Source organism: Ochotona princeps, chromosome 18 (genome assembly GCF_030435755.1).
Source record: "Ochotona princeps isolate mOchPri1 chromosome 18, mOchPri1.hap1, whole genome shotgun sequence".
NCBI lineage: Eukaryota > Metazoa > Chordata > Mammalia > Lagomorpha > Ochotonidae > Ochotona > Ochotona princeps.
This window is the reverse complement of record NC_080849.1, coordinates 33,399,709-33,415,675: the sequence shown is the minus strand read 5'-3', so window position 1 is coordinate 33,415,675 and position 15,967 is coordinate 33,399,709. Positions and strand designations below refer to the sequence as shown.

The following is a 15,967-nucleotide window of genomic DNA, read 5'->3' as shown; positions in this document are numbered from 1 at the left end:
TACTCTGCATACATTCCTCTGTGCTTTGCTGCAGTAACTCAGGCTACTAGCCTATACCTTTACTGGTTGGTGCTGTGTGTGTGTGTGTGTGTGTGTGTGTATGCATATACACGTACATGATTAGCTCATCGAGGAGGTCTGTGATTTTCATAACTCACTCTCTTTAAAAGAATATAAAGTATGGTTAAATCCAGTAGTTTACATCTGTCTTCTCTATAGCATTATTTTAAACTGTGACTAGTGGGAAGAATTGAAGAAATGTAGCATTTTATTCATAATCAGCCTTCATCCACAATATTCGCCATTTCACCACACACCATGAACCTTGAGATCAGCTGCCAAAAACCATTTCCCTTCATTGTGTCCATAAATAGTGGCATTTCTACTTTCTGGACCCCAGCACCAGCTGTCACACTCGATTTCTATGACATTTTCTATACATCATTCCCAAATAACTTTAATTGCCTTAATATAATTTAAAATCCTTTTGTGTTGAAGTAAAACTTTCCCAAATCTTGCTGTGTCAATCACTCGTGTGTGTGTGTGTGTGTGTGTGTGTGAGAGAGAGAGAGAGAGGAGAGAGAGAGAGAGAGAGAGAGAGAGAGAGAGAGAGATTAGGATATTATCCACCGTCCTGCCTCCCATCAGGTGAACCAGGGGCAAAGCAGACAAAGGGAGTGTGACACACCACAATGCCTCTAGTTTGAGGTGGTCTCGTCACAAGCTTTCATAATGAGTGTATTGCATAGTATCATGAGCTATCCTGACTGTGACCTGCCTCAGGAGGTCCCATGCCACATCTGTATTAACAACTAAATCTGCTTCAAGGTAACCTTGTTAGCTTGCCACAGCTGAGCCAGCGGCCTCAGGAGGTATTAGACCAGGTCCCCAGAGAAGCCTGGTACTTCTGCTCTCCCTAAATTCAGTTTGGTTTCCAAAATTTAACATCAGGACCTGCTGAATTTTATTTCAAATTATCTACTATAGCAACTGTAGCAGAAAGCAACACACTACACACACCCCTAAAAATTGGCAAGCTCCCCAACTGCCATCTCCAATTCCCATTATGGCATATGGCTTGTGGCTTTCACATGAAAAGCAATGGAAAATATCAAAAGAATTCTCATCTTGATTTCTGTTTCTTTTCTCACAATCGGAGCATACAAAATGCTGCAAAAAACACAAAACCTAGAGAACACATGTGTGTGAAATTATCTGTGCAAGTTGCTCTTCCACGCCTGAAAACAGGAGTAGTAAATAAAGCCCATGTGACTGGAGCAGTGTGATAAGTATGATGAGGTGTGTGTGTGTGTGTGTGTGTGTGTGTAATATGGTATATATATGAGAACAAATCTCTACACTGCAATGTGTTTACTCTTGCAATGAATTCTTAAGAATTCTTGTCTCATTTGCTTCAAATTAATCAGACAGCGTGGACCTGGGCCAAATGTCAATCATTCATTTGTTTCTTCATCCATCTGACCATGCTCTTGACATTAAGAGTAATAAAAAAGCACACAAACACCTTGGAAAAAATCTGGGTCACCAACCCAAAGCAAGATTCTTGGAATATGCCTCATGCAAGGTATTAACCTCTGATGAGTGAATGTTTACCCAGTGTCCATCCTCAGGCATCTTACAGTAATGTTGCGCTTTGAGCAGTGAGAGAGAAACACAGGGCTTTTGTTGCTAACTCAGACTGTGACACACAGAGCTCCACTCTGGCCTATGATTGCATGTATCCTGGACTGAGTAGTTGCATGTATCCTGGACTGAGTAGTCCCATGTCCTCAAAGCATTTCCTTAAGTATTTTCTGGTAGGGATTAGGGATTAGGAAAAACTTTTAGAGTATTTTCAGCTGTTATTTGCAAAGTGCCTTGCACTGAGCTAGGTGTCTTGCATATATTATGTTATATAATCCACCGACATAACACTACTGCAAAGGGAAGACTGAGGACGAGGGTCACTGGACCACTTTTCCAATGCCCAGCATTGTCATACATCTGATTACACTGCCACCTGAAATGCCAGCATCCTGCATGAGCAACAGTTTAAGTCCTTGATGTTCCAATTCCAGTTCTGATCTAGCTCCTTGCTAATATGCTGGGAAAGCTGCAAATGACAATGGCCGAAGTACTTGAGCCCCTGCCACCCACATGGAAGGCCTGGATGGAGTTTTGGGCTCCTGGCCTTAGCTGCGGTCAGTTCAGGCGTTTGCATCCATTTGGGGAATGAACCAGCAGATGGAAGATATTCACTCTCTCTCTCATTCCCTCCTTCCCTCTTTCTCTCTAGCTCTCTCTGCCTTTCAAAAATGTAAATAGATTCTAAAAGGAAAAAAAAAAACACATGTCTAGTCCTGAACCAACATGTGAAATGCAGTTGACCTATATCAAATTTCTACATTTTGCATACAGATGTGGCCTATTTGAAGACCTCTGAGCCCTCCCAGCCTTGTTGAATTTTCACAGCTCCTTCTGTCTCTTCACTGTTCACCCTGGACTTTGCACTGACTCCCAGAATTGCTGCTGTACCAAACTTGAATATTTTCATTATCCACAAATGTGAGTCACTTATTTGATCATTGGTTTCCAATTCCACTTCCCTACAACCACCAGTATTATTTTTAATTGATTTTTTTATTTGTTTGAAAGACAGCATTTCAAAGAGACTAGGAGAGACAGATAGAAAATCGTTCACCTGCTGGTTCATTCCCCAAAAAGCTAGAGCTGGGCTGGTGCAAAGAAAGAAGACTGGCGCCTCTTTCCAGTCTTCCATGTAGGCATAGGGGCTCAAGACTTAGATCATCTTCTGCTGCTTTCCCAGGCACCTTTACAGGGAGCTGGATCAGAAGTGGAAACCCTGGGATCCAAACCCACACCGATATGGGATGTTAGTATCAAGGGCAGCGGCTTAACTGGTTACACCGCAGTGCCAGATGCTGGCTCTCATCAGTAATATTGACGCTCTGGTTTCTTTTGTTCTTCAATGTTAAGTCATTTCTCCTCCACAAAAAGCAGCACAATTATTTTACATATTCCCTCATTAGCCTGTTTTCTCAGCCAGTGCAGGGAGATAACAAAGCACCAGATGCCTATCATCATATTCCCCATTTTGTTTCTCACCTTGCCCCAGGATATTCCTGGATGATTGGGGTTATGAAAAAATCTGAAAATTTAGCAAATGAATTTACTGTGGAGGAAATAAAAAGCAAATCCTGGTGGAAGAACACATCGTGCTCCCTTTGTAGAATATACCCCGGCAGGGCAAGTGTGTGCAACTTGATTGATAATGATCGGCTTCTCAGTTACCTCCAACCATTTTCTTGTAACTGGATGCTGAGGCAGCAGCACTGCATGTTTCCATGTGCAGAAGCCCCTGGACCAGGGTGACCCGGCAGTCACTCTTGATGGACAGGCCTGGGAAAAGCAGTCAGCCAGTCTGCTTGGCCACATTGTGTGTTCCTCTTGGTCTCCAGGCTCTTCTCATATATACTAGTCCCTCCTCTCATTTAATTTTTTTTTTTACTTTTCTATTACAGCAGGGACCATGTACAGGCAATCGTCATTTGTGAAAGCTGTGTTCTCTTTCCCTCTTACCTTTTTTTATTTGAAAGAATGACCAAGATGATAAGACAGAGAGAGGAGAGAGGGTGGGGGATCTTCTTTCTAAGGATTCACTTCCCAGATCACCGCAACAGCAAGGCTGGCCAGGCTGAAAGCAGGAGCCTGGAACTCCATGCGGCTGTTACACATGGTGGGCAGGGCCCAAACACTTACACCAGCTTCCACTGGTTTCCCAGGTGCCTTAGCGGGATTGGAAGTGGAGCAGTCGGGACTGCAGCAAGTGCTTTTATAACACACCAGGGTCACAGGCCATTGCACCAGAAAGCTGGTCCCCTGTTTAACTTTTTGGTATTCCACACCTACCCCGCTTCTTTTTCCTTCTTGTTTCATTCTTATATTTTTTTATTCTTCTAAATTGTTTTGTGAGGTTTCCCTTTTAGTGCTTTAGATTTCTTACATAATTATGTTTCCTTTTCGTCTAGAGATTCCTACCCCACCCACCCCAAGAAAGGAAATTAGAGACTAAAGATATATAGAAAAGTTACTTCTGTTTGTTGAGCAATCTTTATTTTTTTATGTGATGGTTCATTTTGAAGCTATATAAAATATAAGCAAAATACCTTCAGAAAGTTCATAGAAGTGGAATTTAGATTGTTTTCTGAGCTGTAAGAAAAATTTAAATCAATGCATAGAGGTTTTTACATAATATATATTTCCATGAACTTTTTGAAAGTCCTTTAGGTAGAAAAATTAATTACAACTCTATCCTAATAGTCAAGTTGAAATACTTTGAAATATTTTCTTCAGCATTTTTTGGCATACATAAAAATACACCTGAGCTTGCATATATGATTTTAAAAAATGTACGTGCTCTTATTATCCAATGTAATACCTGAAGTTGTTTGTGCTTTTCTTACTAAATATTGGCATAGAATGTGTATATTCTCATGACATTAAATACTCTTTAATGACCTCATATATATAATTCACATTTCCATATTGTTATGTGTTTGTCGAGTATATTGACTTCATTAGCCTGTTCTAGTTCTACAAGTCAAGTACTCCTATTGCCATGTTCATTAGAGAAAACCAAGGCCCTGGCAGGATCGGCACCTCGCCCAAGGCCTCACAGCTCACGGTTGTCAGATTTGACCTTAGGAGCGGAAGACTCAGAGACCGTGCAAGTAATTGTTTCTGTGCCATAGTGACTGTAAGATCGCCCTCATACACTTGTGTCCATCTTAATTTAAACATTCCCCTTGGACATTTGACATTGTCTGAGTTGGATATTTTGAATCATTATCAATATGTCATTCCTCTAAACACTTCTGTAACCAATATTCTATAAACCTTGGCATTACTGGTCATTAGCTCGTTAATATCAGTTCCTATAGGTTGGAGGTATAGGAGCACCCCTAACACTCGTAGACTTTGAAGTTTCTGGTCAGAAATGTTGCACTGATGTGTATTTCTACAGATATGAGTGAGAAAACTCATTTGTCATATCCTTCACCACAGTGAATAATAAACATTTAAAAACTGATTTTTAATTTTAAAAGTATCTTTGCTGTGTAGCAACAATTTCTTCTTAATTTTGCATTTTATTAGATTGATTTTTCACTTTTATTAGCAATCTCTGTTTCTGATTGTAGAAAAATTTTTACTAATGCTCTATGTCCTTTAGAAAATAACATTTGCTGTTTTATTACTGATTTCCAAGAAGTCTACATTTTGGACACTGTGAGACATTTCAACATTCATTATACCATATTTCCTTTTGTTGCTACTTGCCTTCTTTAAATAAATATGTATTTGAAAGGCAAAAATATCTATATCTATATAATATTATATATGTGTATATATTATATATAATATATCTATATCTGTATCTATATCTATAGATATAGATAGATATCACTGGCATTTGGAAATTACAGCAGTCAACAAATGAAGAGCGCACTCTTGCCTAGCTTGTGGCTTTAGCAACACACAAACTTTAAGTCAAGACTCCAATGGATTGGGAGCTGGCTGATAGTCGAGTGTTTAGACACCTCCACATCATGCAGGAATGTTTGAGTTCACTCCCTGGAAGGCACACTGTTGGCTCCATTTGTGGAGTTCCTGCCACCTCATGGGAAACCTGGATCAGGTTCCCAGTTCTAAGCTTTAACCTGGTCCAGCCCCAGCCATGGTATGGTTTGGGCTAGTTACATCTTAAATTTGAGGAGGAGATGGGAGTTCTTCCTGTCTGTTTCTCTGTGTGTCTGCTTCTCAAATAAAGGCTATTAAAAAATAAAAGAAATGAAGCAGGATTTGAATGGATTAAATCAGGTCCAGTCTTGGTACTTTGTTCATTGGAATACTTAAAAGTATTTAAGTCTGTGTGCACATATGTAATTTTGCACCTCCCCTTTAAGGAAGTGGCAATCATGAGGAAATGTTTCTTCTGAAATAAGAACATGGCTTGGATTATTGTGCAGTAGAATCCCCAGAGCAGAATGCAGGGACTGCGGGTCATCATGGACAGATCTTAGGAATGACCAACCCATGGCTCCAGACATGCGCTTTGCACCTGGTTTCCAGAGCGTTCTCATATTAGAAACTCTCTAAGGTATTTTTCAGATCGGCCTCTGGGTTTATGTGACAGCATCCTCATCTGTGCCTCAATAGTGGATGCTCGTGCTTAAAGATACTGCTTGTCTCACCTTTGCTGCATGTGACAAGCCTACACCATCTGATTTGGGTTCTTTACAAGAGACTTATTTGAGTTATGTGTCAGTGCTTCTGCTAAATTTAAACATGACAGCACAAATAAAATTCCTTCTTCCCCTGTAGTGCTTAGGATGAACTGGGCACCACAGGTTAGGGTGAAGAATTTGCCGATTGATTTATGGAGATTTCTTTTTTTAAAAAAACATTTATTGTTATTGGAAAGTCAGATATACAGAGAGGAGGAGAGACAGCGAGCAAGATCCTTCATCTGTTGATCCATTTCTCAAGTGGCCGCAATGGCCAGAGCTGTGCCGATCCAAAGGCAGGAGCCCAGAGCCTCTTCCGGGTCTCCCATGCAGGTTCAGGGTCCCAAGGCTTTGGGCCGTCCTTGACTGTTTTGCCAGGCCTCAAGCAGGGAGCTGGATGGGAAGCAGGGCCGCCAGGATTAGAACCAGTGCCCACATGGGATCCCAGCTCGTGCAAGACGAGGACTTCAGCCACTAGGCTACCACACAGGGCCCTATGGAGATTTCTGAAGTCTACTTTCGCCTGTTCAGTTCCCTCTACTTCACCTCCACCTCTGTTTCTTAAAGCTCTCAGCCTTCATGTGAGTATGAAATGCCCATCGTTTGAGCATGAAGGGCTACATACATGGTTCATATATGCACCTGTTTCTACACATCTCCAGGGAGTCTTTTCTTCACCTTCCATGTTTACTGGGCTGACTTGTGTATACCTTGGTGACTAATTAATGAAGAAACCACCATGTGATTTTAAAGATGGTGCAGGGATTTGTAGCTGCAGCCAGAGTACATTTCTACTTTAAAAATTGAGCCTAGCGGCGTGGCCTAGTGGCTAAAGTGGTCACCTTGAACACCCCGGGATCCCATATGGGCGCCGGTTCTAATCCCGGCAGCTCCACTTCCCATCCAGCTCCCTGCTTGTGGCCTGGGAAAGCAGTCCAGAATGGCCCAAAGCTTTGGGATCCTGCACCCACGTGGGAGACCCAGAAGAGTTTCCAGGTTCCCGGCTTCGGATCGGCGCAGCACCGGCCGTTGCGGCTCACTTGGGGAGTGAATCATGGGACGGAAGATCTTCCTCTGTCTCTCCTCCTCTCTGTATATCTGACTTTGTAATAAAAATAAATAAATCTAAAAAAAAAAGAACTGCTCTAATAGTTGTAGAAAGAAACATTGCATTTTGAATTTGGCGAGTTTTACCCTAACTAGCTTGAACAATTGAAAAATCAATAAAATCAATAATTTTTACAGTGTGTGATACTGTCAGTTTGCTAGTAGGAATTGACTATTGAGGTGAGTAGGTATGAATTTGGAAGATGGAATGACAAAATCCAGAACTAGGCATTTCTTCATGGTTCTCTAGTCTTTTCAAGATTTCTTTGGCTTCTTCTCCCTTGACTCCATCCCTAATCCCTTCCAACTGTTGATAGTAGAACTGGGAGGACTCAGGATTATATAAGGGAGTGAAAGAGTCTGTGCTTGTTCCTTTCTGTTCTCAGTGTCAGGACTGTTAAGACTGTCACTGTGCAAAAGTGTGCTGGGAGAAGAAGAGGAGGAATGAGTTATGGGACAAAGGAAAAAAAAATTCAATCCTGTTCGAGCCTTTGAAGCGTTAGACGATCCATCTGCCTGTTTGAGTCTGAAGCCGAATCCCTTTTTAAAATGCATCAAATGTTTGAGTGTGAAGTTCGGTCCTGACAGCATCTGTGATTCTCTGTGGAGACATTTGCAGCACAGTTTCCCAGACGCTGCCTGTATTCACACGAGAAGGGTTTGATCCAAAGACCCAGCCAGACTGGGACCCTGTGGCGTTGAAGTAGACAGGTCGTTTCAGCAAGGTCCTATGAAGTCTCAGCAGCCAGACCCCATAAAATCAGAGTGGGACGAGCCAAAGGCTTTTAATTCCAACCTGAAGCGATGCTGTTGAGCTTCTCATTATCCTTGGTAGCAGAAGATAACAGGAGAGCGGATAGGATGGAGCAGGCTTCCCTGTGACTTCATAAGTCCTGCTTGGGATAGAATTTTTATGGACAGAACAGGAAGTAATTTCCTTTTTTTTTTTTAAAAAAAGAGTTTTATTAGAGAACCATAGCAATAGGATTTACATTAATATGGCCGAACTTAGAATATTAGTGTATATTCCATGAAACTTGAACTGTTAGCTAATCAATGTGCTCTATTCTGACAACATTGGCATCAACTCATGTATCAAAATGCATAATAAACACTCATGAGCATAACAAAATACATATTTTTAAAATATTCTCTTATTTTTATTGGAAAGGAAGATTTTACAGAGGAGAGACAGAGAGAAAGATCTTCCATCCACTGGTTCACTCCCAAAGCAGCTGCAACGGCTGGAGCTGAGCCAATCTGAAGCCAGGAGCCAGGAGCCTCCTCAGGGTCTCCTGTGAGGGTGCAGGGCCCCAAGGCTTTGGGCCATCCTCGACTGCTTTCCCAGGCCACAAGCCTGGAGCTGGAAGATAGATGGAGCAGTTGGGACACAAACCTGCACCCATATGGGATCCTGGCACATGCAAGACAAGGACTTTTGCCACTGGGCTATCGCACAGGGACCAGAAAATACACATTTAAAACCCCAAATCTGAGTATGTAACAACTTGTAGGTAATGATTTTTATAAAAGCACAGTTTAAATTTTAAGATACTTGCAGATAAACTAAGCATTTTATAGTGTTTTGAGGTATTTTTGCTCAGTTTCACTAAGGGTCACTTCCATCTCATCATAGTCTTCCTCCGATTCTGTTACAGGAATCAGTGGTCTGTAACTTTGTACCTTAACCTTATCTCTAGTGATACATTGTTTTCTTTATTGCTAAGAAAGTAGCAGACACAGTCAAAGGCTACATTTAAGAGTGAAGATTTGAAATTCACTCCCCAAGAATATGCAGCAGATCTCAGACATGTAGTTGCAATACTTCAAGCTGTCTGGGCTCAGATCAGTTTTCTGTTACAGGATGTTCTTCTGCTATGGTAACACAAGGTATAATTTTCCTGACACTCCTTGAATTATTTTCTTCTTAGTTCTCTGTGTAGCAATAGTAGCATGTCCTGGCTAATTAAGTAGACTCTCAAGAAGGGACTTAAAGATTTGGAGATTACTAGATGACAATTGCTTTAAAAAATGCATAGAAGATGTCATAGTGTTGCCTCATAAAAGTTATGCTTTTGAATTATTGCTCTTTGATACTGTGTGGGCAGGGGAATGGTACGTGGTGTTAGCGTTTCTCTTGTCTAAGAAATAATCATCAATGGACAGCATCCAGAGTATCAGCTCTTCAACGCGTACCCCACAAGGAGGAATGGGGGCTTTGTCTAAATCTTAATCTGAAGTCACTCATTGTGCAACACGCATCCCCCAGTGAACAACTCTTTGAGATTGCCACTTCTGCCTATTCTGGTGCTGTTCTAGCCTCTAAAGCTGGGTCCTGGACTTTGGTATCATGTGCATGTGCTGAATGTAAGCTTTGACTTTCTGACTAGCCTGTGTGCTGAATTCACACTCTGATGCAGCTAGAAGTGCTAGCTTGGACCACCTCCTCCCCTATACCTCACCAAACCTTAAGTGAGTGAATTATGGTGCAAGATTAGTATAGCATACCAGTCCAGCCAGCCCTTCCAAAAAGAGCTGGTTCGACTTAGTAAATCATTCATTCATTTATTTATTCACTTAACAGTGCATTGGGAGTGCAATTATAAGCAGGTTACTTCCACCCATGCTAGTGGTCATAACAGTGTGAATAATTATAATGTGTTAAATCACCAGTTCTTAGGGGAAGGAAGAAGTGACTGGATAAGCATGCCTCCGAGAGTCAAAAGGTTTTGTAAAAGAAGAGATTTCTTGAGAGATGAGGACAGATTTCTAGGAGGGCCAGGCAAGGAAGGTGCTGAGTCAGGAGAGAAGGGTGTTTGTAGAGCATGAAGGCGGGAGAACCTCAAGAAGGTTTTGTCCACATGGAGTAAAATCCTTGGCCTACTGTAAAGCCCTTCATGTATGTGATTGCAGATCTTTTTCTTGGTTCTTCTCCAAGATCAGCATCCTCTGTTTCCATCACACTCTGTTCATATGTCCTGGTTTCCAAACCATCATCACTTCTCTTCTGAATTTTCCTTTTGGGTCTCTTGCTCACTTATTCATTATCTAATACATGCCAGGGCTTCCATCTGAACATGGAAATATCAAGATATAGAGCTCATAGTCAGTAGGTAAAACGAGGAAGGAAGGAAGGAAGGAAGGAAGGAAGGAAGGAAGGGAGGGAGGGAGGGAGGGAGGGAGGGAGGGAGAAGGGAAAAGGTTGAGTGAGTATTGGTGTCTGATGCCTTTGGAGGCGTGGTTCTTGTCATTATTTCTGCCCACAGAACAGCTGATGTCTGTGATTTTCACCACCAATGCTTGGTTCACCCAGGAGGCAGGTTCTCTTGGGCACCACAGACTTATCTCTCCTTATGGACTATAATTATGATTAAACACCCAGAACAGAAACATATCTTCATTTCAGTGCCTCCCTGCAACTCTAAGAATCAGGAAAGCAAAGGGTACACTGAAGATAACATACAAAGCCATGCAGATTTCTCAATCAGAGCGGTGCCTATAAGAATTCAGGTAGCAGTGTATAGACAATACATTAGGAGGATCAAGAAATAAGACCAGCTCTTACACCTGATTCAGCCTTAGATCATGCTTAAACATCAGCCAGTATGGGAGCATACATTAGCCATAAAAGATGGACTCCTTTTAATGGAATCATTGCCTGTATATGTATCTTATACTGAGAGTTATGAGTTATGCAAGAGCATGAACCTTGTTTATTGACTTCATATCTTCTGTTTACCAAAGCCAACTTAAATGCTTTACCATTTAATCCTCTCAGTAATTCTCTGAGAAGAGTCATTCTCTAACTCATAGCTCACAGATTGGAAGATATCTGTGCTGACCCGATCCTAATGTAGAAGTTACTAGTTACACCTCTCCTGCTCCGCCAGCACCCTGCAGGAGCAGCCTTCTCTAAGGTTCAGCATCCATGTGGGCAAGGAAAGCCACACCTTCAACCTCATTCCATTCCCCAGGCACCAGAGAGCAGACCACATGAGCATTTCCATCTGTCTCTAGAGTGTCAAGTTTTAAGGGTGAGATGAAGAAGGAAGTGTCCTTTCAAATTAGGAAGACACAATAGATGTGCCGCTTCTCCTGCACATTCGCTTTAAGCTCTAAGTTCATTTATGTCAGCACACTAGAAACGGACATAGCAGAAGCTGGTGCTTGTATCAATAATTGATGTGTTGCTATATTTGTCGCACCAAGCTATTATAGTGTCCGAGGAATACTAGCCTTAAATAATTGCATCATTTATTCATTTCTGATGTGAAACATTAAAATGCCACATCTTTCCAATGCCTTTTTGAGCTTTAATGTATGAAAAATAAAAGTTTCCTTATTTTAAAAAATTCAAACTCTGAAAACTCATAAAAAGCAGTTATCTTACAGTGGACATACCACCCTTTGCTAGCACAGATTTGGGCTGGATGGCTACAATACTGAGTATTTTGCTGAAGAGCTTTTAATTTCCCCGTAGAGACTTATCCATCAGCCTACTGTGTTTTCAGAATATGTATACCTGAAAGAAGATTAGAAAAGTAGGGATGGAGAGGGAGAGGAGGGAGGGAGAGAAGGGACAGAAAAGAAACATTTTCGTTTCTTTTAAAAGATCCAAATAATACATGGAATACAATGAACATAAAACAGATGACAGATGCGAATAAAATGTGACCAAAATCTTTGAACTTTATCCCAGTTTCAGACCACAGGAATATCCATCCCCTGGTGCGCCTCGTGTCTGTACTCAATCAGTATAACTAAGAAGGGCATAAATAAGTCCTGTGCAAATAATTATGTTGGGTCCATTTATGCCTCACATTCATATATGCCTGCCTAATTGAATCGAGTGTTTAATCCCAGGATTCATTATCTATTTCCCTATCTAAGTCTTTTTTCCCATTTATATTTAGCACCCAGCTGTCCCGTCCTCCAAATGGTCAACTGTAGTCCCGTAAAAGTCTCAAGATTGGCCTCCCAAACCCTTAGCTTTGTGCAGCAACTTTCTCAGTAGGGGGCAGTTGGGTCTTGGTGCCTCTGGATTGGAATTGTTAAACAGAGCAGGCTACTTACAAATGGAGCTGGAACATAGACCTTTTAGCAAGCATTCAAGTAGAGTGAGGCCAGGTGTCAGTCAGGACAAGGTACTACTACTGCCTTGTGTAGTAGTCAGAATAAAGCAATAAAAAGATCAGTAAAAATGCTTGCTGGAAGTTATTGATAGAAAAATTCTTTCTGCACGAAAGATTATAAACAGAGTGTTATCTGAAGATGGATTTGTTTTAATTTGGCATTGATGTATTTGATACCTGGTAGGATCAAAGAAAACAGAATCAAAGAGAAATACAAGCAGGCCTGCTTCTCTGAATATAGGCCTCTTTTATAGATATAAAATCTCGGGACTGGAGTGCTCAAATTTATTTGTACTGATGTTTGTTTAAAGATCAATATTAAATAAATTGGTCTGGAAGCTATACTCATAAAGCAGCTGTCGAACTAATGTAATCCCACAATGCCATTTTGTCTACTGCATGAAACCTGGTTAACTGTGTACTTCTAATAACATGTGGAAAATCCGTTGAAAAAGAAAATAACTGAGCTGGATTTTCTGAAATTGGATTGAATTGCAATTCAATGTAAAGGCAAGTTTTAAAATATATGTCTGGTTCATTTCTTGGTGATGATGAACTGTCTGTTTTTTATGACTATAAACGGTTCATATAACCTAAAACTACCTTAGGAAAGATAAAAAAAAATTTCTTCGTAGACTTTTATTCTGCCTTAATATGAAAGGTAAATCACAAGACTTGATTTAGATTCTTAATTATTAACCTTATTGTTCAATATGGTCTTATTTTTGGCATTTGCTAATTGATTTGCTTTTGATTATTATCTATGCAGTCAGTTTGTTAACTGGGCATGGTATATACCTGTAGCTTTGTAAATCCTAAGCATTAACATATTTATCCTTCTCTTTATCTTCCAAAGATTTAAAAGAAGAAAACCAAGGCAGAAAAAACTGTGTTGCATAACCTAGACAGTATGTGTGAAGTCTGGCCCCCACCATGTTTACCAGCCATATTTTGACTATCAGTTTTGTTCTACATACAAACAATAATCCCTGACTCCTGCTCTCAAAGAATGTAGATTCTAGTTGTGAATGGGAGACAAGATTTACTTATAGAGATTATCTGAATGTAGTATATCATGAGCCAAAAGTCACATGAGAAGGTCAAGTTCTAAATACTAAAGAACCGTTGATTTCATGCACTTATGTTTGTGAGTCTGTCACCCATGAGACAAAGTACTTCAACTGGGCTTGACTGACTCAGTTTTGAGGTTTTTTTGCTTTTTTGTTTTGTTTTGTTTTTGTTTTTTTTTATTTGCTTTGGGGAAGGAGAATGAAAGAATGACATGATGTTATATAACTTTAAGGAGATAGTTATAACAGTTTTTAAAAAGACTTATTCATTTTTATTGGAAAGGCAGATTTACAGAGAGAAAGAGATACAAAGAGAAAGATCTTGCAGCCACTTGGGGAGTGAACCATCGGACGGAAGATCTTCCTCTCTGTCTCTCCTCCTCTCTATATATCTGCCTTTCCAATAAAAAACAAACAAATAAAAAGCAAGCTACACACTTAAACAACAAAGATACAGTCACAAACGTGAAAGTTTTCTGATAAAACTAGCTAGTGCGATGATCAATACTCTTCTTTTTCATAAAAAAAGGTCATAAATTACATCCATACTTTTATTTCACAGATTTTTCTTCCTTTCTAGTTTTTTAGGGCTCTAGATTTGTGTGACATTTGGGATAATTAAATAACTTTTTTGATTCATTGAAAGTGTTATTACTCATCATTTGCTTGGGAGGATTGGAAAGCGCAGTGGTTAAGTAAGCGAATACTTGAGTCACATCAATATATACCATACTAAGGCTCTACACATGACACATGCTAATTGCATGAACTGGAGCAAAAGAAAGAGAGAAAAGGAAGGAAGGAAGGTGAAGAAGAAAGAAAGAAAGAATGAACAACTGTAGCTATTGATAGGGCTGTTTTAAGGTTTAAATAAACTCTGGAAAAATTATTTAGCTCCTTATTTGTACATTATTTAAACTTTATAAATGATAACTATTATTATCATCTTCTCAGCTAGAGATTCCCCATGTTGTCATATCCTAAAATGTGAGTCACACCTTCATTCCCACTTTCTAGCTACCAGGAACTGTGGAGATTTGGGGGAGCTTAAGCATTAGCAAGGGATAAGATACACTGTATTACTAATTTGTAAAAAAAAAAAAAAACAAAGAACATCTAACCCAAGGAGAAGATAGAATTCACAGTGCTTCTGAAAATAACTAATGTAAATTTTATAAGATTGTCAGTTCTTGTCAACTCATCAGATTCTTCCAAAAACTTTGTCATTCCTCAAAAAGTCACCCTGATCTCACAAAATTGGAAGTTATGTTTTGTCATTTGGGACTGTTGTCCTAAGTGACTAAGGCTAAGTCAAGTGGAATTTGTCTCTTTGAGCATTTCTACCTTCCAATATAGCAGGAGGGACTTCTAATATGACCTGATAGAACAGGTTTCTGTTGTTATTTTGTTGGTCATAGTGGTGTTTTGTCACAGACTCTACAACTATTGAGAGTTAGAGGATATATGGATTAATACTACCAAAGAGGATTAGGAAATTAAATTCTCTCTTCCTAAAAGTCTTAGCCTTCATAAATTTAGGTCTCTTGTTCTTTCGATTGTACTGATAATAATGGTATTGGGGGAAATTCACAGAATTCAGTCAGCAGAGGGAAATGGCCAAGTGGGGCAGTTATTCCTCTTGGAGGCTAGCTGGCTCTGCATGGCTAAGAGAACACATAATGGACAGTGGCCAGAGAGGCCCTGCGTGATACTGAAGCATCAGCCTGGTTACAGAAGTCAAGGTCAGCATCCAGCACAGTGTGGAAAGCTGTGTCCACCACTGGGGCTACGGAGATGGGCTTTTCAGCATGAAAGGGCGCAAACTTGGAGGAGTTCCACCGACAGTCATCTGCAGCCAGCAGAGCTCTTGCATGCTGGTGAGCTCACTTACATATGTGGGTCACACAAAGGGGAGAATGAAGCTCTTTGTTCCATGTCTGTGGGATAACTGAGTTTTGTATGATATAAACAGAGGCTTAGCACTGCAGTGGATAGTGTCTTGGACAGCCTGTCGGGACAATAGAGCTCCAGCCTTTATCTTAAGAACAATTCTAAAATGACTTTTTCCTTCTGCGTTTTCTTGTTAATCAAAGGCTGATCAAAATGTGAAGATGCTTTCATTTGAGTAACTTCAATAAATGCCTCCTTTGCTTGACTTGACTTCAAATGTTTCAGCCTTTAGTTCCTTGGGTGTTATTCTGTTTTGTTTCTTTTCCTTGAAATCCTTGATCACATATAACCAAGCAGCAAAGTGTTACATTTCTTACCTGGATTTCCCATCTCTCTGGCATGTGTTCAGTGTTCCTAAGTGACTTCAGTTAGCATCTTGATTTAACCTCGTTCAAAATCCATG

At 40.3% G+C, this 15,967-nt stretch overlaps 1 protein-coding gene across 2 annotated transcripts in view; it reads left to right on the top strand.

Annotated features, from left to right (window-relative positions):
• The window catches only part of ZNF521 (zinc finger protein 521), a 285,548-nt gene that overhangs the window by 184,055 nt on the left and 85,526 nt on the right, over window positions 1-15,967 (top strand). The gene's annotated exons all lie outside the window — the stretch shown is intronic.